Genomic DNA, 18,379 nt, shown 5'->3' with positions numbered 1-18,379 from the left:
CCCTAAGCACCTGAAGCCCCCACCACAGCAGGCAGTTCCTGGGCAGGTGCTGAGCTCCTCCCTTCAGATGACTCTGAACCCTGCCCCAGGGAGTGGGGAGCCTGGCCAGCTCCCAAAGAGAGCATAGACCTATGCAATGACTATGCTGTCTAGTCATGGCTCAGGGGTTCCTACAGTCAAGATGTTTCCATAATTGGCTAAATCCGTGGAACCTCAGCCTGTGGTTCTGAGCTAACAAGGCTACTTAAGTCCTTGCTGGCAAGGAAAGCACTGCTGCCTGCCAGATGACTGCTGAAGAAGCCATCTATTGCTAGAATACATTCTCATCTCTTAGCGGACTTCTACTCATCTATACCTTTTGGACAGAGCAATGGGGGTATTGTTCTCAATGTTCATAATTATTGGGTATTAATCATCATCACTATACTCACAAAGTGAGTATTTGGGTTACTCAATACTCTACCACTTGGGAGATGTGCTGTTTTAAGTTTGGTTCCCTAGAAGCAGAGCTCAAGAGAGGATTCAGGTCATTTGATTTATTGAGGTGTGCCCTCAGGAGAATGAGAATGAAAAAAAGCAGGAGATGGCAGGAAAGAAGAATGGGGTTGCAGCTTTGTGTGGCTTCCTCTTGATCCCACAGGGAAGCTCAAGAACATAAATAGCACCAAAGAATTGATCATTCCTTGACGTCAAAGGGCTAAAAGTGATAGGGAGGTACAGATGGGGTCTCCCATCAACCAAGAGCAATTTTCTAGAGAAGGGGGCATCTGTGAGCTACTAGAGCCCAATACAGCAGCTAGAGACATGGATACAGTGATGTGGTAAAGGGCATTCAGGGAGGGGTACCAATAGCATCCACCAGGGTGACTGTATTAGTCAGCTCTGGCTAACATAACAGATTACCACAGAGTGTGTGCCTTCAATTTATTTTATCACAGTTCTGAAGGCTGGAAATCTGAGGTCAGGGTACCGTGTGGCTGAGTTCTTACAAGGGCTTTCTTCCTGGTTTGCAGATGTCCACCTTCTTGCTGTGCGCTCACAGGGGGCCTGAGGAGGTGAGTTACACAGCAAGCCCTCTGATGTCTCCTCTTAGAAGGGCACTAATTCCATCATGAGAGCCCCATCCACATAACCTTATCTAAACCTAAATACCTCCTAAAGGACCTTCTCCAAATACCATCACATTGGGGGTTAGGGCTTTAACCATCTGCATTTAAGAGGGATACAATCCAGTCCATAGCAGCTATCATTTTGTAAATAGGGAAAAGAGACAACTGTTAGCCAGATTTGTTCCAGGAGAGCCATCTCCCTTCTACCTAAGTTCTTCCAGAACACCATCTATGGACTGACGCAGAAGAAAAAAGTTAAATATTGATGGGCTGAGCCAAGCCTAGGATCTCCCAACAGCTTCTTTTCTCAGCAGGGGTTGCTTCCTGCCCTGGGAAAGTCAGTCTGTGACTGTTTGCAAGCCTCAGTCCTCAGTAAGTATTCTGTAGGTGACAGCAGAGGCATCTGTGTGCCATCCTATCCAGCTTAGGCTTTGAAGCTCTGGAGCAGAGCCATTAACATTCTCTTCAGTCACAGACAGTTCTCTTCAGCCCTTCTTAGTCTCATTTTCTTCCTTTTGGACTTTCTCATCAAGAGCAGCAGCTTCCTTGTTCTTAGAACCTTTTCTTCTCTTCAAAGAGCTCTAGGCTCCAAGGAGGCCTGTGGCCAAGAAACTTGCCAGACACATCTGGATTCCTAATGAAGAACAGACTGCCACCTGCTCTGCAGCTCAGAACCCAAGCACCTCTGACTCCCCTCGCCTAAGGATTGAGCAACAGACCATGTAGGATGCCCCCTTCCCTCTGGGTAGTTTGCAGTGATTAGGCCTTGGGTTATGGAGGCTATCCTGGTTAGTTCCCCAATCTACCCCTACTTCTGGATTTGGGTTATTTAGATAGAGGAATTCAGCAGGAAGTGTCACAGGCCCTGCCCTTGAGAGTAGGAATCCATCCACGGTCCATCCTCCATTTTGGAGTCCCTTTCCATTCATTTGGGAGGAGGTGGGGAGAACTCTTCGTTTCACAGATGGGGTCCTAAAAGGGCAGAAAAGAGTTCTCAATGAGAGTGCCATTCATGCCTCCGTTATTTCTTAAGAGCTGTCACACACACAGTTGTGTGGTGGGTTCTTAGAAAATAGAAGAAGTAATCTCAGGGAAGCTTAAATTCTACTACTGGCCCCAAAGTAAGTTTCTTTATCAATCTACAGATTTTAATAAGAGGGACTCAGATGCTGGCAATTCACTCAGAGAAGAGTGAGTCAGGCAGACAGTAATTCAGTCTTGTTGTTTAAACTCTCCTTTGAAGGCTTCCCTTTCCTTCCAAGAACTACTGGTTGTATTCCTTTATCATCCCCAAGGTTTTCCAAGATGAGAGGACTGAGCCATATTCCTCCAGTGCCCAGGACTTGATTCTGACATTTCTACATCTTCCCTTCTCTTATGCCCTACAGTTGTCTCAGGCATACAAGCACTCCTTACAATTGCTTCTGCAGTAATTCCAGAGAGGCACATGGAAACAACTTTCCCAGGATTATATTTTACTAAATTCCTCTGAAGACAAATAATTAGGGCAATAGGGTGCAATCATTTATTCATTTCGCTGTCCCCTCTGGCCACAAAGCTGGGTCCAGCATCACTGGGCATACCAGCCCAGGTGAGCACAGAGGCATGCAGAACAGGTCTGTGACTCCATCTGCTGGCTTGCCAGCAGCTCTGGGATGCAGCCTTTGAACAGGCTCTGGCTCTGAACCAGGAGACCAAGATGTCTTTTCATCATGCTAGAATACAGATATTCAGCCATCTTGTCAAAAGTGATGACATCTACCCTTCCAAACTTAAACCCACAGACACAGACAACAAATACAGCTGGAAAACACAGAGCCAAAGAATACTGATCTAATAGGAGCTGGCTCTGCTCTGAGCAAGCAGTGCTTTGGGGCTGTAACAGGGACCTGCATCTAACAAGAAGACAGCTCCAAACCAAGGCGGGGTGGGAGGGGTTAGGATGGAGTTTACAAAAATACTGATGAAACTGGGCATTTCTTTTCTTCTGTCCATCAAGCGCTTCATCTCTACTTGCCTTGTGTATGAAAAATGCTGCTTCTACAGATTATTTAACTATGCCCAGGGCCTGTGATCCATCCAGAGTCATCTTTTATCCTCACAGTTTCTAGTTTATTTGTCCTTACTGTGAGGCAAGGAAAAGATGGGGGTCCATTTTATTTTATTATTTTTTAAAGTTTTGTTTATTTATTTTAAGAGAGTGAGCATGAGTCAGGGAAAGGGGCAGGGGTAAGGGGTGGGGGGACAATCCCAACCAGGCTCCATGCTCAGCACAGAGCCCAATGCAGGTCTTGATCCCACAACACTGGGATCATAACCTGAGCCAAAATGAAGAGTTGGATGCCAACTGACTGAGCCACCCAGGTGCACTTATGAGTGTCCATCTTAAAGACAAGGACAATTAAGTTTCCTTAATAGAAAAGAGAAAGAGAAAACAATATTATCTACCATGATTCAGAAATTAATTACTTGGTTCTTGGAGCACCTGGGTGGCCCAGTCTGTTGAGCATCCAACTTTTGATCTCAGTTCAGGTCTTCATCTCAGGGTTGTGAGTTCAAGCCTTCCATTGGGCTCCACACTGAGTACGGAAGGGAGTAGGGAAGGGAAGGGAAGGGAAGGGGAGGGAAGGGAAGGGAAGGGGAGAGAGAGAAAGAGAGAAAGAAAGGAAGAAAAGAAGGAAGAAAGAAAAGAAAGAACGGAAGAACGAAAGAACGAAAGAAAGAAAGAGGAAGAAAGAAAGAAATTATGCACTTGGTTCTTGAAATCTCTAGATAGTATTATGTATTTGGAAGTTTCAACAGAGACTCTACTATGTAGTGTCCATGTCATAGCAAAGTGAAGTGCCAGGAAAGATTCTGGAAGATTCTATAGATTTTCATAGAAAACAGTTGAAAAACAGTTATGAAACTCTAAAACCTTCACCCGATTCAAGGGTAAAAACAAGTTGTTGGGTATTAAGAGAAGGTGGATTTTTTAAAAATGTTTACATATTTATTTGGAGAAAGTACAATCTCGAGAGAGTAAGTGTGTGAGTCAGAGAGGGGTTAGAGAGGGAGAGGTAAAGAGAGAATCCTAAGCAGGCTCCTTGCTGTCAGCACAGGGCCCAACATGAGGCTTGATCTCACAAATCATGAGATCATGACCTGACCAAAATCAAGAGTCAGACATTTAACCAACTGAGCTACCCAGGGACCTCAAAACAAAGTTTTAGAAAATGATTTATTTGGTGAGAGATTTTGGTGTGCTGTGGGTACTCCTCTCCAAAGAAAGAGGGAACATGAATTTCACCACAAGCTTAATGAGAAGGGACTCAAGGGGACCCCTCAGAGAGCTTGATATGTATCTTTGGCAATTAGAGGGGCAAAATGGACTAATTTCCGATGCCAGCCTAAGAAATACAGGGACCACTATATGGGCTGGCGGCTGCTTTGCCATGTTGGGATCTGCCCATAGTCTCAGGGCTTGTGTGAGCAAAGAACCTGTTTCTCATGGAGAAACTGGAAATGAAATGTTGAATTATTAGGGGCTATAGAGGAAGAAAGCAACTGAGAGAGGAGAATGTACTTGTCCAGGTCAAGTGTATATGTGCATATATGTGGAGGGGACTTCAGACCTCTGAGGAAGCCACAAGAGTACCCCAGGAAAAAGCCAGATTTAAACTTTGGCCCCTCCTCACTTTTAAAAAAAGCCAGCTTCAACAACATAAAATAAGTACAATATTTCTTGCCACCTCTTACTTTCTCGCTGTAGCTCTGGATGGGTCAGAAATTTCAGGAAAGAAACAAGGATCATACTTCCTCTCTTCACTTTCATCAAGCCCCAAATTGGGGAGGACAAATAGCTTAATCTTGAAGAAATTTGGATACAATAACAATACCTAGGCTAAACAAATTAAGTACATAACTGAGATAATGTTTTACTGCATAAAGTCACTCTAAGGCTTCGTGATTACTTGTAAGAAAAGCATTTGTCCAGGAGCAGAATTAGGAACATCACTACAGAGCAGATTTAAAGTAACAGTGGGAGGGGCGCCTGGGTGGCTTAGTCGGTTAAGCGTCCGACTTTCGCTTANGAGTGAGGGAGGGGCAGAGAGAGAGGAAGACACAGAATCTGAAACAGGCTCCAGGCTCTGAGCTGTCAGCACAGAGCCTGATGTGGGGCTCGAACCCATGAACCATGAGATCTGACCTGAGCCGAAGTAGGACGCTTAACCAACTGAGCCACCCAGGTGCCCCAGAAACTGTCTTTTATGATCACACCTTATGAGTCCTACTTTTTATTGTTCCAGTTATAATTGTTCCACAGCCTTTACTGTAAAAATAATAGGGGTACCTCGGAGGCTCAGTCAGTTAAGTGTCTGACTCTTGATTTAGGATCAGATCATGATCTCATGGTTCCTGAGACTGAGCTTCACATTGGCAGCATGGAGCCTGCTTGGGATTCTTTCTCCCTCTCTCTCTGCCCCTCTCCCACTTGTACCGTGCTCTCTTTCTCTCAAAAATAATAATAATAATAAAAACACCAAAGAGGTCATAACAAGAGGAGTTATTGTCAGAACTAATAGTTCTTCTTGGCTTAACAGCACTCTTAATGTCTTTGTGGAAAATGAGGCCTATAGACTCAAGTTCTACCTAATTATCCATTTCTTCTTAATTTCTCAATCATACTGTCACTCCACAGTATGTGCCACAGTTTTGAGGAAAGCTGCTGCTGCTGCTGCTTCCTCCTCCTCCTCTGCTTCTTCCTCTTCCCCTTCTTCTCTTTCTCCTTCTTCTTAAGTAAGCTCTACATCCAAAGTGGGGCTTGAACTCATGATTCTGAGATCAAGAGTCACACGCTGTACTGACTGAGCTAGCCAGGCACACCTGAGGAAAACTACTTTTATCAGTGTCCTAGAATTATCTGTGTTGTCAGAGTTCTGTACCACATCCTGCCCATCCTCAGGGATAACAGAGGAGGTCAGAAGACATCGTGACATTTTCACAGTCTCTTCCATGATAACATTTATCTTCTCAATTTTCCCCTGGAGTCATAGGGGATGAGATACATATACATACATACACATACAAAGAAAATTGTATACATGAATTCTCTGCCCTCCAGGGAAATACAACTTAAGACAGCTAACATTAAACACACATGCATAAATGTACAAATATGTATAAATAACAGAAAATGAATACATGAATGAACAGCAGGGGAAACGCATGATTGAGATGGGAAGCAGAATCAGCCAGTCAACAAATGTTTACTGAACAGCTACTAGATGTCAGACATTGAGCTAGATTCTGGTAATACAATTTGGAACAGAAAAGACACATTCCCTGCACAGACATGGAGCTTTCAAAATGCCAGAGAAAACAAACACTAAACAACTATTTACTGAAAAGTAGGTTAATGAATGAACATAAGGGCATGAGGCGCTATGTAAGATAATACATGGGACCGGGCCTGAGCATTAAGAACCTAATCTAGTGTGGGTTTGAGAAGCTTGCCTACACCAGTGATGTTTCAAATGGACCCTGAAAGCTGGGTAGGGTTAGACAGATGGCTGGTGGGGAGAAGAGGGACCTAGGAGAAAAAAGGGCAAATGGGAAGGCAGAAGCAACACATTCAAGGAACTGAAAGAAGGCCTGTGTGGCTAGACTGAGTCTTTCTAAGAAGCAGTGGGAAAGGGGCCAAGTAAGGAGACTGAAGAGATCAGCAGGAAGCTGGGGATTTTCAATGTTGATTCAGAACAAAGCAGGTGAAAATTATAAGATAAAGGATTGGAAGGAACTTTAAAGGTTATCTAGTCCAACCACCCAGATGCTGCTGGAATCCTATCTGCCCATTCCCTACCCCTAGATCAACATGAATGGAGGCCAGAAAGAGCCTAGCATGGGGTCACAGGAGACTGGTGTCAGGGAGCAAGTGAAATACCCATGGAACCCCAAGGGCCAAGGCAGAAGGGTTCTTGGCTTCATTTCTCTGTCCCCAAAGTAGGAGCTGGAGCTGCCAGGTTCATCGGCCTGCCTATTCGCGTAAAGACACCCTGACAGCATCAGCCAAGGTGAAGCGGATGGCAGCCATTCATGTTTATGAACCACAGCTTGGTGGGCAGAGAATTACTCTGAGCAGGAGTCAGGGAGGTTGGTTTGTTCAAGAGAGTTTGGCTAGTTAGCACTCACAACAGAGAAACCTACTGTGGAGGGCCAGGCAAGGCAGCCTGTGGTGAAGCCAAAGGAGAGCAAAGCCAATGTGCCCATCACCCAGAGGAGCTCTGGCCTGTTCACTCTAATACTACAATTTGTTCTTCACTGTTAGGGTGAATGATTCTTGTGCTAGAAGCAGGACATGGAGGCTACTCCTCTGTGGTACAAAGCAATAAAACATTCATGTTTCTATGGTGGTAGTGAAGCCTGCCCCCCTCCCCCACTTCCCTTCCTTTTCCTGCTTCTCACTATATGGCAGGGCTTGGTGTGCTCAGTAAGGGTCCCACGTCCTTGCCATCATTGTCACTAATCAGCATTTAGTAAGTACTCCATGCTATGAAAAGCCTCATGGTGGCTCAGGATATAAGGAAAATAGAGGTCTCTGTACTTAAGGGGCCCATAAATCTAGATGAGGAAGGTAGAAACATGCACCAGAAGATGAACCATAACCTCAAGTACCAAATGGATACACAGGAAAAAAATGAGGCTTTAGGGAAAACTAGATCGCTGTAGAATCACTGTGGAACTAGATCACTAGATAATCCCCAAGCTCTCTGAAGAAGCTGGCACTTGATCCGGATCTGACCTCAAAGTCAGGTGTGGTGAGGAGGTAGGAAAGCATGTGTGTGTTGAAGGAGGGATGGGAGGCATGGGCATAGAGGGACAGGGTTAGACCAGGGGTTTCTAAGAGAGGAGTAATGGGAAGTCAGATTTGAAAGGTGAAGAAAATCAGGAGAAGCCCTAATGGTAGAATAAAGCGCTTGGAGCTTTGATTTTATTCTGGAGATAGTGAGACACCACTAGAGTTTTTGGACAGAAGTTTTAGAATAACTCTTGTGATTGGAATGTGCAAAAGAATTTGAATGGAGAAGAGGGGGGATAAAAAGGCAAGGAAGCCAGTTTCAGATCAGCATATGGCAGGATTTGATAACTTTTAGTTTTTCTTTTCCTGCTAAAAGAATTGGATTACAGACATTTCCCTTTACCTCCCATTTAAATTTAAAGAAAAAAAGATTTAAAAGTTTTGGTTTTAGTGATACGAGTTTGGGATTTATAAGATCATTAAGATTATCATAAACAAGTAAGATAGAAGCAAGAGCTTGAAGAAACTGTCCTCAGAGCAGCATGATGCAGGGAAGTGCACCAAGCAGACTAGAAAGAGAGTCTCCTGGGTTGCAGATGAAGATGAGTCTGTAGGACCTGAAACAGGGGGACCCTAAGACTTGTACCCTGGAAGCACCTGAGGAGGGAACACGACCCTTGAAAAGATGGGCCACATGAAACAACTGGGAGACAGGACCCTCGACAGTAGTATTTATAGCCTCACAAGAATCCTGTGAGTCAAGGACGAAGAGCAGACACTCAGTCCTTGGACCTGAAGGGACTGTCCAAAAGATGGGACAGTGGGTGTGTCAGCAGTAACCAACAACTCAGAGCCCTCTCAAACCTGATGGCAAAATATAAGATCCTGGAAACACAATTCAAACCCGAAGATGAGAAATAGGTGAGGCTAAATTTCCCACCAGTCAGATGGGATAGGAGCATATAACTGGAGTGTATCTTTATTTAAGATTATAAATAAATGTGATACTTCCCGCACACAGGAATTTATAAACTGAGAGTCATACCTGCTATAAACGTTACAGTTCAAGTGTGAAGGGATGACACCTAGATTAGAATGATTACAAAGAAAAGACAAAAGACATAAAAGTCCTAGAGATATTATGCAGGAATAAAGAATAGGACTTGATCTGCCCAGAATCTACAAAAAATCCCAGGACACATTGAGAATGCAGCAAGTTTCTCCTTGCTTCTGTCATTTTCTACCTTAGGCATTCCTATAGGGGACTCAAGTAAATGCTTTATGAGTTAGTCTTAGCATCCATAAATTATGATGAAATGTAACTTAAAAAAGCTTTGTACTCTCCCAGGGCTGTATGTTAGTACTGGGTAATAAAAAATATATGAGATTTAGTCACTGAGTTTCCACTTTGTATCAGATATGGAAGGGACCAGCAATACCTAGATTAACATCACTCTGTTCTCATCCTTGAGATGCTCACAATCTAGTGGAAGGAGGGACATGCTGCCCCTTGTTCGTGACATAGCAGAGCTGGATAAATGCTCTAGCAGGATCAAGTGACAAGCTCTGCTTCAGGAAGCCAGAGAAGGCTTTACGGAGAAGGTGAGATTTAAGTGGGTTTTACAGGATGAGTAGGAGCTCAACATTTTAGTAAGGAAAAGAAGAGCACTCTGGGTAGTACACACAAGACATGCAGGCATAAAGTAATTGGGAGCTTGCACTGAGGACAGGTGAGAGGGGATGTAGAAGAACTTGGAAGAATGAACCCCCCTCTCCCCCCCGGTATTTTTACAAGACTATTGAAGCTACAAAGATCACGTAAGTGACTATGCAAATTCACTAGTAGGTTAGGACCTATATTCAAAGCCTGTGAGTTGGGACTCACAGAGCTATGTAGGATTGTCACAACAAAGAACAAAATTCAACTGCACTCAGTGAAAAAGAAGTTCTGCTTAGAACTGTACCCTACAATCTTTAACCAAGGGCAGGCTACCCACATGATGAACGCAAGAGGAGCAGCTATTAACATATTCACCGCAAAAGGACTTCTGAGATACACCAAAGAGAAGTCGCATGTCATCTGGTGTATGGCCCTGTTACTACACAAAGGGATATGGACGCTTAACTACCCTTAGAGAACCTAATAGCCTAAGACCAAACTTCATTTGTCTGAAGACATGTCGCCAAAATTACTAGCATGTTTTCCTTCTTCAATAATATCCAACCTCATAGCCTTCTTCATCTACCATAGGAGCAACTTTTACAGAAAACACTTTAGCTTAATATCCATATTCCAGGAGTCTAGATAAAGCCTGGGAACTTAGAGGGGCCTATCATCCTGCACAGCTTCAAGCTTTCTGCCTTAGGGGGTCTCTTTAGGCCACTTCTCTTTAGGTCCTACCCCTTCCCCACCTTTGGCCCTGACAACAAAGACAGTGTCAAAGAGGGCTATGCTTGCCTACTATCAATGGTAACTTCATGTGAAATATAGCAGAAGAAGAAAACACCCCCCAAAACTTCAGAGAGTTTTTTCCTAATAATGTGCCTGAAGATTTATTGAAACATATGAAGCTCATTTTCAGCACATTAAAGATCTGAACTGCAAATGTACAGGTTATATATTTTGCAAAGTATTTCTGACAGAATTCAGGAATTAGAGAAGGAAAGATATAATTATTGACACATTCTTTGAGAGTGAAGGAAGAATCTTAGCAAACTGACTTCAACTAAAAAAGAAAGGTAATCTGGTTTTACCCTTCAAATAAAAAGTGCATTTGATTCTGAAAAACAATCATTGAGACTCACATTTTTGTGTTTAACAACCACCTTGAAATTGGTCTCCCTCAGAGGACAGCATGATTCTGGGCCACCTTAGCATGAATGATTTATGACTTTCATGAACTTGGCAACTACATCAGTTTTTCTAAACCTGGCATCCAACACCACCTGCATGTTAAGTGAAGATTTATGATTTATAAAACTTACCTCATTATGCAGAGGTACATGAATTGTCTTATGTGTGCAGTCTATAACTCCCAAGACAGATAAGGAGGCAGCTATGTCATAGAATTTATGGCTCTTTCCTGCTAAAGCTGAAGTTTTGAAGAAAAACTGAAAAAAAAAATATAACCAGCCCTTTGGAGAAAAATAGCTTTAGCTAACCATTACACTCCCACATGATGAACTGGCCACAGCTCACCACTATATCTTACAGGAACAAAGAGGCTAACAGTGAAAGTCACTTTAATCACAGCAGTGAACTATGTCTACATTTTGAGCACTGCAGTAATAGACAGAAGCTAATGACTCTTTGGAAATATCAAGCAGTTTGTCAGCTTAATTTTCCCCAGTTTGGTGTCTGAGATCTCTTGCTGAGATTTCTCATCAAGTAGCCCAGCCAGAACCACAGACATGGACTTCAAGAGAATTCAACACGTTGGTGTGCCCAGTGCCTTCCTGCATGTACCTTCAATATGAGGAAGAGCAAATGTTGGCATTGGTTCTGAAATGCAGCTTGTTTTCAGAGATGTTTTAGAACTGTAGCAAATCTTTCCCCATATCCTGCTAAAAAGTGGAAGCACAGAGAATGCTATAGAATAAAGTCATGAATCTCAAGAAAGAGCAAGATTATATAGACAGCCATTAAAAATGACAAGTATATGGGACCAGGTTGACAAACAGATAGCTTTAGACAAGATAAGCACAAAAAGCAGAATATGAAAATGGTAAACACACATGATGACAGGAAAGGCAAAGCGATGGAAAAGATGGTGTTTCCAGCCTAGAGATTTTCAGCAGTATAGAGTGAAGTGAAAAACAATGAAATTCTTAATAAAGTATTTTCAAATATGACTATCAGTCAGGAAATACAGATATATACGTGGTTGTTAACTGCCCTGAATGCAAGAGGTACCCCCTCCCTCTCTCCTCTGCAGAGCTCTCTAAACAGTGTTCTACCCTTCCTGGCCTTCAAGAGTACAGAACACCAGCAACTCAAATCCCTGAGGCAATGGAAGAAAGCCAAAAAATGTAAAAAGTCTCCAAGGAAGGGTAAGAAAATTACTTGGACAAAGGAATGTGAGGAATCCATTTCCAACTTTAATAACTATTAAGTCACTTGATTTTTGAAGTATGTCTGGTATTTCACTGTGTCCGGATACACTGAAATGTGTCCAGTTCTTAATAACACCTTATGTCTGCTCATTGCAATGCAGTTACCCCAACTCATTTAAATGGTGCTCTTTGCACAAAATGGTGCTCTGGATCACCTGGGTGGCTCAGCTGGTTAAGTATCTGACTCCTGATTTCCTTCGAATCAGGTCATGATCTCACAGTTCGTGAAACTAAGCCCCACATTAGGCTCTGTGTTAACAGCACAGAGGTTGCTTGGGATTCGCTTTCTTTCTCTCTGTCTCTGTGCCCCCCCTCCCCAAGAGTAAATAAATAAACTTTGGGAAAAATAAACAAAAAGTGAAACACCTAGGTAGCTCAGTCAGTTGAGCATCTGACTCTTGATTTTGGCCCAGGTCATGATTTTGATGTTTGTCGAATCAAGTCCTGCACCAGGATCTGTGCTGATGGTACGGAGCCTGCTTGGAATTCTCTCTCCTCTCTCTGCCCCTTCCTTGCTCACACTCTCTTTCTCTCTCTCAAAATAAATAAATAAATGTTGAAAAAGTTTTAAATGGTGTTCTAGGGTAAGAGAACAGTATCAAAGAACCACAAACGCATCAATAATGGTAAAGCCTCTTTAGCCACTGGGAGTATATCCAAGAGCAGAGAAGATATACAGGGAAGAACTTCACTTGAGGTCAGAAACTCATTTACTAGTTCTCATTAAGCAACATATAGATTTGACTGCTCAAACACAGGTGCTGTTCTCCAGGGCTGTGGGTTCTGGCATTCTGTTGACTGCCTGTAATCCTGAGAGCCACTTCCCAAGCTCAAGCCAGGGAGTCATGTTATAAATGGAATGAGTGAGAAGTAGGCAAACACCATACACACGTGCACAAACACAAACACAACAGCCCAGGGAAGACCAAACTTCCTTCTGGGAAGCCACACAAAGCTGGGGAGAACACACATACACAGTGGCCTCAACCAGAGACTCTGTAGAGTCGCCTTTGTAGTTTGCCAAGCTCATAGCAGTTCATTATTCTATGGTGGAAGACAGGTGTTCATGAATCCCCCAGTAGCTATCATGCTCACAGATGATAGCTTTCCCCTAGGGAACAGGTCACAGGGCTCCTCCCAGGTAAACGAGCTTGTTTCACATCATGTCACATACGTAGTCACCACCCCACCCCACCTCCAATTGCTAGTTAAATAAAACAATGAATTGACACCTAAACCAAAGGTCTACAAACTGACCCAGTAACCCTTAAGACAATTTGGCCCTTTCCCGTATCTTGGCACAATAACAGTACTCCCTATGATGACCAGTTCAAGCCACATGGAAAGGTAGCCAGGATGCTACCTTGGAGGTGCAAGCAGCTCCAAGAATACATTGGGGTATAGGAAGAAAACATTCAAATATATTTACATTTATTTTTTTCTTTTCTACTTTAATTTCACATTTGAAATACGTTTAATAATAGTACTACGTACGTATGTATATAGTTTATAAAGACATAAATATACACATAACATAGTAGTATGCTCAAATACTTTCCTAATAAGAATGTATAACAAAAAAGTTTGGAGACCAGAGGACACCATGGTGCTTAGACGTATTTCTAAGTAAGATGTGGCCTTTAAACCCACCCCACCCCCATCAGAATTCCCCATGGAATTTAAACACACAGATTCCTTGACCCACCTCAGACCTACAGGACTGGAATGTCTAGGCATGGGATGCTTAGAGCTTCCTGCTGACATTTGGGAACTAACACAATAGGAGAATTAGAAAAGCAGGCATAAAGAAGCTGAGCCACATAAAGGGCAGGAATCAGTGCAGATGGGAACATCAGAAGACCATTTCTTTTTTTTTTTTTTTTAAGAGAATAGTAGGGTTTTGTTCAATGTTTATTTATTTTGGAGATAAAGACTGCATGTGTGTGAGCATGAGCCAGGAGGGGCAGAGAGAGACAGAGAAGCCCAAGCAGGCTCCAGGCTATCAGAGCAGAGCCCCAAATGGAACTCGATCTTACAACTTGAGATGATAACCTAAGCCAACATCAAAAGTCAGATGCTCAACTGACTTAGCCACCCAGGCACCCCCAAAAGCCCATTTCTGAGGGAAGGCCAATAACTGGTTACTATAGGCCAGGTCCTCCTGTAAGGAAGGCCTGACTAAGGAAGAGTAGTCACTTTCCTTGTTCTTCCAGAACTCTAGTTTTATGAGTACTGAAACAATGCCTGTATTTCTCCAACTAGCCTTCAATTAAATCTTCATTACCTAAGAAAACCTGGGCACATCCTCTCCTGATGGCTAGGTAGCAGAAGTAAGGAAACTTAGAAAACAATAGCCCCTCACATAGAGAGCCTGTAATCCAGGCAAACTGAAAAGATAGCGGGCATAATTTCCCTACTTAAGTACCTTCAAGAATGAGGATGGAACAAGAGAAAGAATATGTAAGCCAGAGTTGTCTGTAAGATTTTGAAAGCATACCAAGTAAAAAGGGAGGATATGGAGCAGCAGCTAACACTGTGTGACCTTGGGCAATGCATTTGTTCTTTCTGTTCCTCATCTATTAAATCAAAGTTTAGACTCTAAGCGGTATCTTAAGTTCCTTTCAGTGTTTCTACAACCCAAGTTCAGATTCAACTTCTAGCTCAAGGTTCTTTTCACTATACCATGTTAAAGAAGAATAAATTAAAATTTTGGTCCTTTAACTAGAAAATTCAGAAAAGACTCCTTTACTTTTAAAAATTAACTATTGGGGTGCCTGGGTGGCTCAGTTGGTTGAGCATTTAACTTCAGCTCAGGTCATGATCTCACAATAAGTGAGTTTGAGCCCCATGTCGGGCTCTGTGCTGACAGCTCAGAGCCTGGGGCTTGCTTCAGATTCTGTGTCTCCCTCTCTCTGCCCCTTCCTTGCTCATGCTCTCTCTCAAAAATAAATAAACTTAAAAAAAAAAATTATTAAATGGATTTTCGTGAAAAGCAAATCTCTGCTTTTGGTGGCCCTCTTCCCTCCTCAAATACGGGCTTCTAAACATTGGTTCTAGACCTATCCAAGAGCCAATTGTTTTCCAAACTTGAATGAAAATCCAGAGGGACATTGACTGATTTTTACCCTGTGCAATGAGACTGCAGTATCAATGAAATGTAAATGTCCTGTCTAATCAGAGTAACATCTTACTTCGATTTACTGCTGGCTTACTTTTTTTCAGGGTTATCCTCTATTTCTCTTTTTTCTTAAAATTTTTTATGTTTTATTTATTTTTGAGAGCAAGAGAGACAGAGTGTGAGTAGGGGAGGGGCATAGAGAGAGAGGGAGACACAGAATCCAAAGCAGGCTCCAGGCTCTGAGCTGTTAGCACAGAGCTTGATGCAGGGCTTGAACTCAAAGACCACGAGATCATGACCTGAGCTGAAGTCGGATGCTTAATCAACTGAGTCACCCAGGCATCCCTCTCTTTTCTCTTTTTGAAAGGAGGGCAGGTTGGTGGGTTATCCAGGCAATCGATATAAAATGAAATCTAGTAATTGTCACCACCTCTGGGGACAGAGACATCACCTGACATAATACTTCCCACGCTTCACTGGAGCAAGTTCTGTTGAATCAAGCTTGAATGAAGTGACACTGTGTAATATGCTCCAATATAGTGTAGCTAATGCCAACATGGAGAAGTGCAAACTGGCTCACGAAACCTGCTGCAGGTACATGAAAAATTCCAAGGACAACAAAAGTGAAAAAAAATTCAATACTGACAAGACTGACAAGGAGAACAAAAGTGACAAAACTATGCACATTTAAAAAAAAATTTTNGGACGCTTAACCAACTGAGCCACCCAGGCACCCCTGCCACATTTTTATTTCATGAAGATGGAAGGTACCACAGCAGGATATTCATCTTTGGGAAAAGTGAATGAAACATCAGCTGAGTCACCAGTTTAAAGACATTCGCTTTTAAACTATAAACTTGATTCTATTAATTCTATTATAGATTGAACTTTATAGTTAGTTCTGGAACCTAAATTACATAAACGTTTTTAAAATATTTCAAACTCTTTTATTCCACTGACTAAAGTAAGTGTTGTTAATACTGGATTAGACGACAATTATAAGATTGAACTTCTGTATGTATGTGGAGGTAAAAGATGAGGCCCATTTTGGCGGCAGGGCCTAGTGGATAATAGCATAGGTTCTGGAGTCAGACATTCTGGTTTCACATTCTGGCTTTACCAATCAATTGTTATGTGAGCCATTTAACACATAAACCATTCTAAACCCCCAGTTACCACACGCAAAATGGGAATATCGATAGTATTCTACTTGAAACCACTGTGGTAAGTGTTCATTAGACAATGTACATAAAGCATTTAGGATGATATGTGGCATTTAAGTAAACAGTTAACAAGTATTAGCGATTACTATCTAATAACAATTCCTATTAGGGGTGCCTGGGTGGCTCAATCAATTGAGTGTCCGACTTCGGCTCAGGTCATGACCTCATGGTTCATGGGTTCGAGCCCCGCGTCGGGCTCTGTGCTGACAGCTCGGAGCCTGGAGCCTGCTTTGGATTCTGTGTGTGTGTGTATCTCTCTCTCTGCCCCTCCCCAGCTCACACACTCTCTCTCTCTCAAAAATCAATAAACATAAAAATTAAAAATGGTTTTAAAAAAACAATTCCTATTAATTTCTGGGAGTAAATACTTAATAACTGAAACTAGTTTCGAGTCTTCAAATATGCTAAAAAAAAAAAAACCCAATCATACCAATTAGAATATGATTTAAAATATAGTATGCACAGGTATTGGACAGATGCCTGTTCTGTCTGGTAAACATTTACCCACATGCAACTTATGTACTGGCTCCTTTCACTTTCCAGTGTGACACTGAGATGACAGCAGAGAAATGAAATACAGTACTGTGAGGTACGGTGAAGAATTATATCACCTGACTGTGGATCTAACTGTCCATTCTTATTCATTTGCACCCTATTTCTTTTTAGACTCAGGCTCATTTCTTCAAGCCTTCAGGCTGTAGGCCATGTTAATTTACAAAGCAGCCCAGAAACCTGTCCTTCACACTGGCAAATACAACACAGCCCCATTTTCTTGCTCTAGCTTTGAGTATCTGGAGCTTACCACATCCCCCTTGTGGTCATGGAGAATATTTGCCAGGTTCTTGGGGAAAAATACCAGAAAACTCTATCATCCACAGAATCAGTCTCAGACACTCTATAGCTAACACTATTTGGTTCCAGGATTCTTTTGATTAATACTTTGTGATTTTAGACATATGCAAGAAGAAAAAAAAAACTCTTAAGAGAACCAGTTGAGAAAGAAGAGAACATAGTTACTCCAATTATTGCACTTGAACTCTTCCCTCCCTGTCATACACAACACAAGGATGTAAAATTATCATCTGCTATTTTGTTTCAATGTTTAATACCATTCCTGTTCCCCTCTACTAATGCGGGGAACAAAAGCAGAAAGAAATGTAGATAAAATTAAATTTCCTTCTAACTGGTAGCTCACAAATATATGAGACAGGCAGAATATGACATTCCTCCAGGAATTCCCAACTGTCTTAATGTTAATGCTTTGCTAGAGAGAAAAGCAATCTTAGCTTGAGGATAGCTAGGCCTTTAGGATCCTGTGTGTCTTTCACATAATGAAAAGACTTTAAGAAACTTCCCTGGTCTTTACTTCTCCCAACTCCCAAGTGTATCATCAGTCACTCTTTTCACAACGCCAGTGCAGCTGTCCTGTGCTTTGATAAAACCACCTTTTTGCACCGAAAATATCTCAATACCTCTCTTTGCTGTTGCCATCGGCTCCAAACCCCAGCATTTTCCACATCATCTACATTCTTTTCCATCAGTATATTGTTTTAGAAAATAAACCTCTATAAACGGGCGCCATTAGCCTATAACTATGATGGTCTCAAAAAAAACTGCCTCTCAGGGAACTTTAAAAAAGTAATAATAATAAATGAAAGGGTATTAAGCAGACTAGTAAGAATTTAAAAAATAGTTAAGATCTAGGTTAAGAGTGTGACTTTTTATTGCAATGTTTCATCTGTTATAATCAACGTTATGTTTGCCTTTTCTATTTCTTACTCCCACTTCCATCCTCTTCACAATGTAATCTTCTCTCCCAAACTTCTCCTGACATTTCCTTCACAATTCCTCACAAATCCGTGACCCCTTAAGAGAAGAGCATCTCCTTCGAAATAGGACTTAAAAGACAAGTTGCTTCATCTTCCAAACCAAGGACACTGTCAACTCATCACCGAATTCACGTTTTGCTTTCTCTATATTCCCACCGCTTAAAACAGTGTCTGATACATGGTAGGCACTCCTGTACCTATTTGTTTCA

Source organism: Crocuta crocuta, unplaced genomic scaffold (assembly GCF_008692635.1).
Source record: "Crocuta crocuta isolate KB4526 unplaced genomic scaffold, BGI_CrCroc_1.0 scaffold64, whole genome shotgun sequence".
Lineage (NCBI taxonomy): Eukaryota > Metazoa > Chordata > Mammalia > Carnivora > Hyaenidae > Crocuta > Crocuta crocuta.
The sequence above is the reverse complement of the archived record's forward strand: the minus strand, read 5'-3'. Positions refer to the sequence as shown.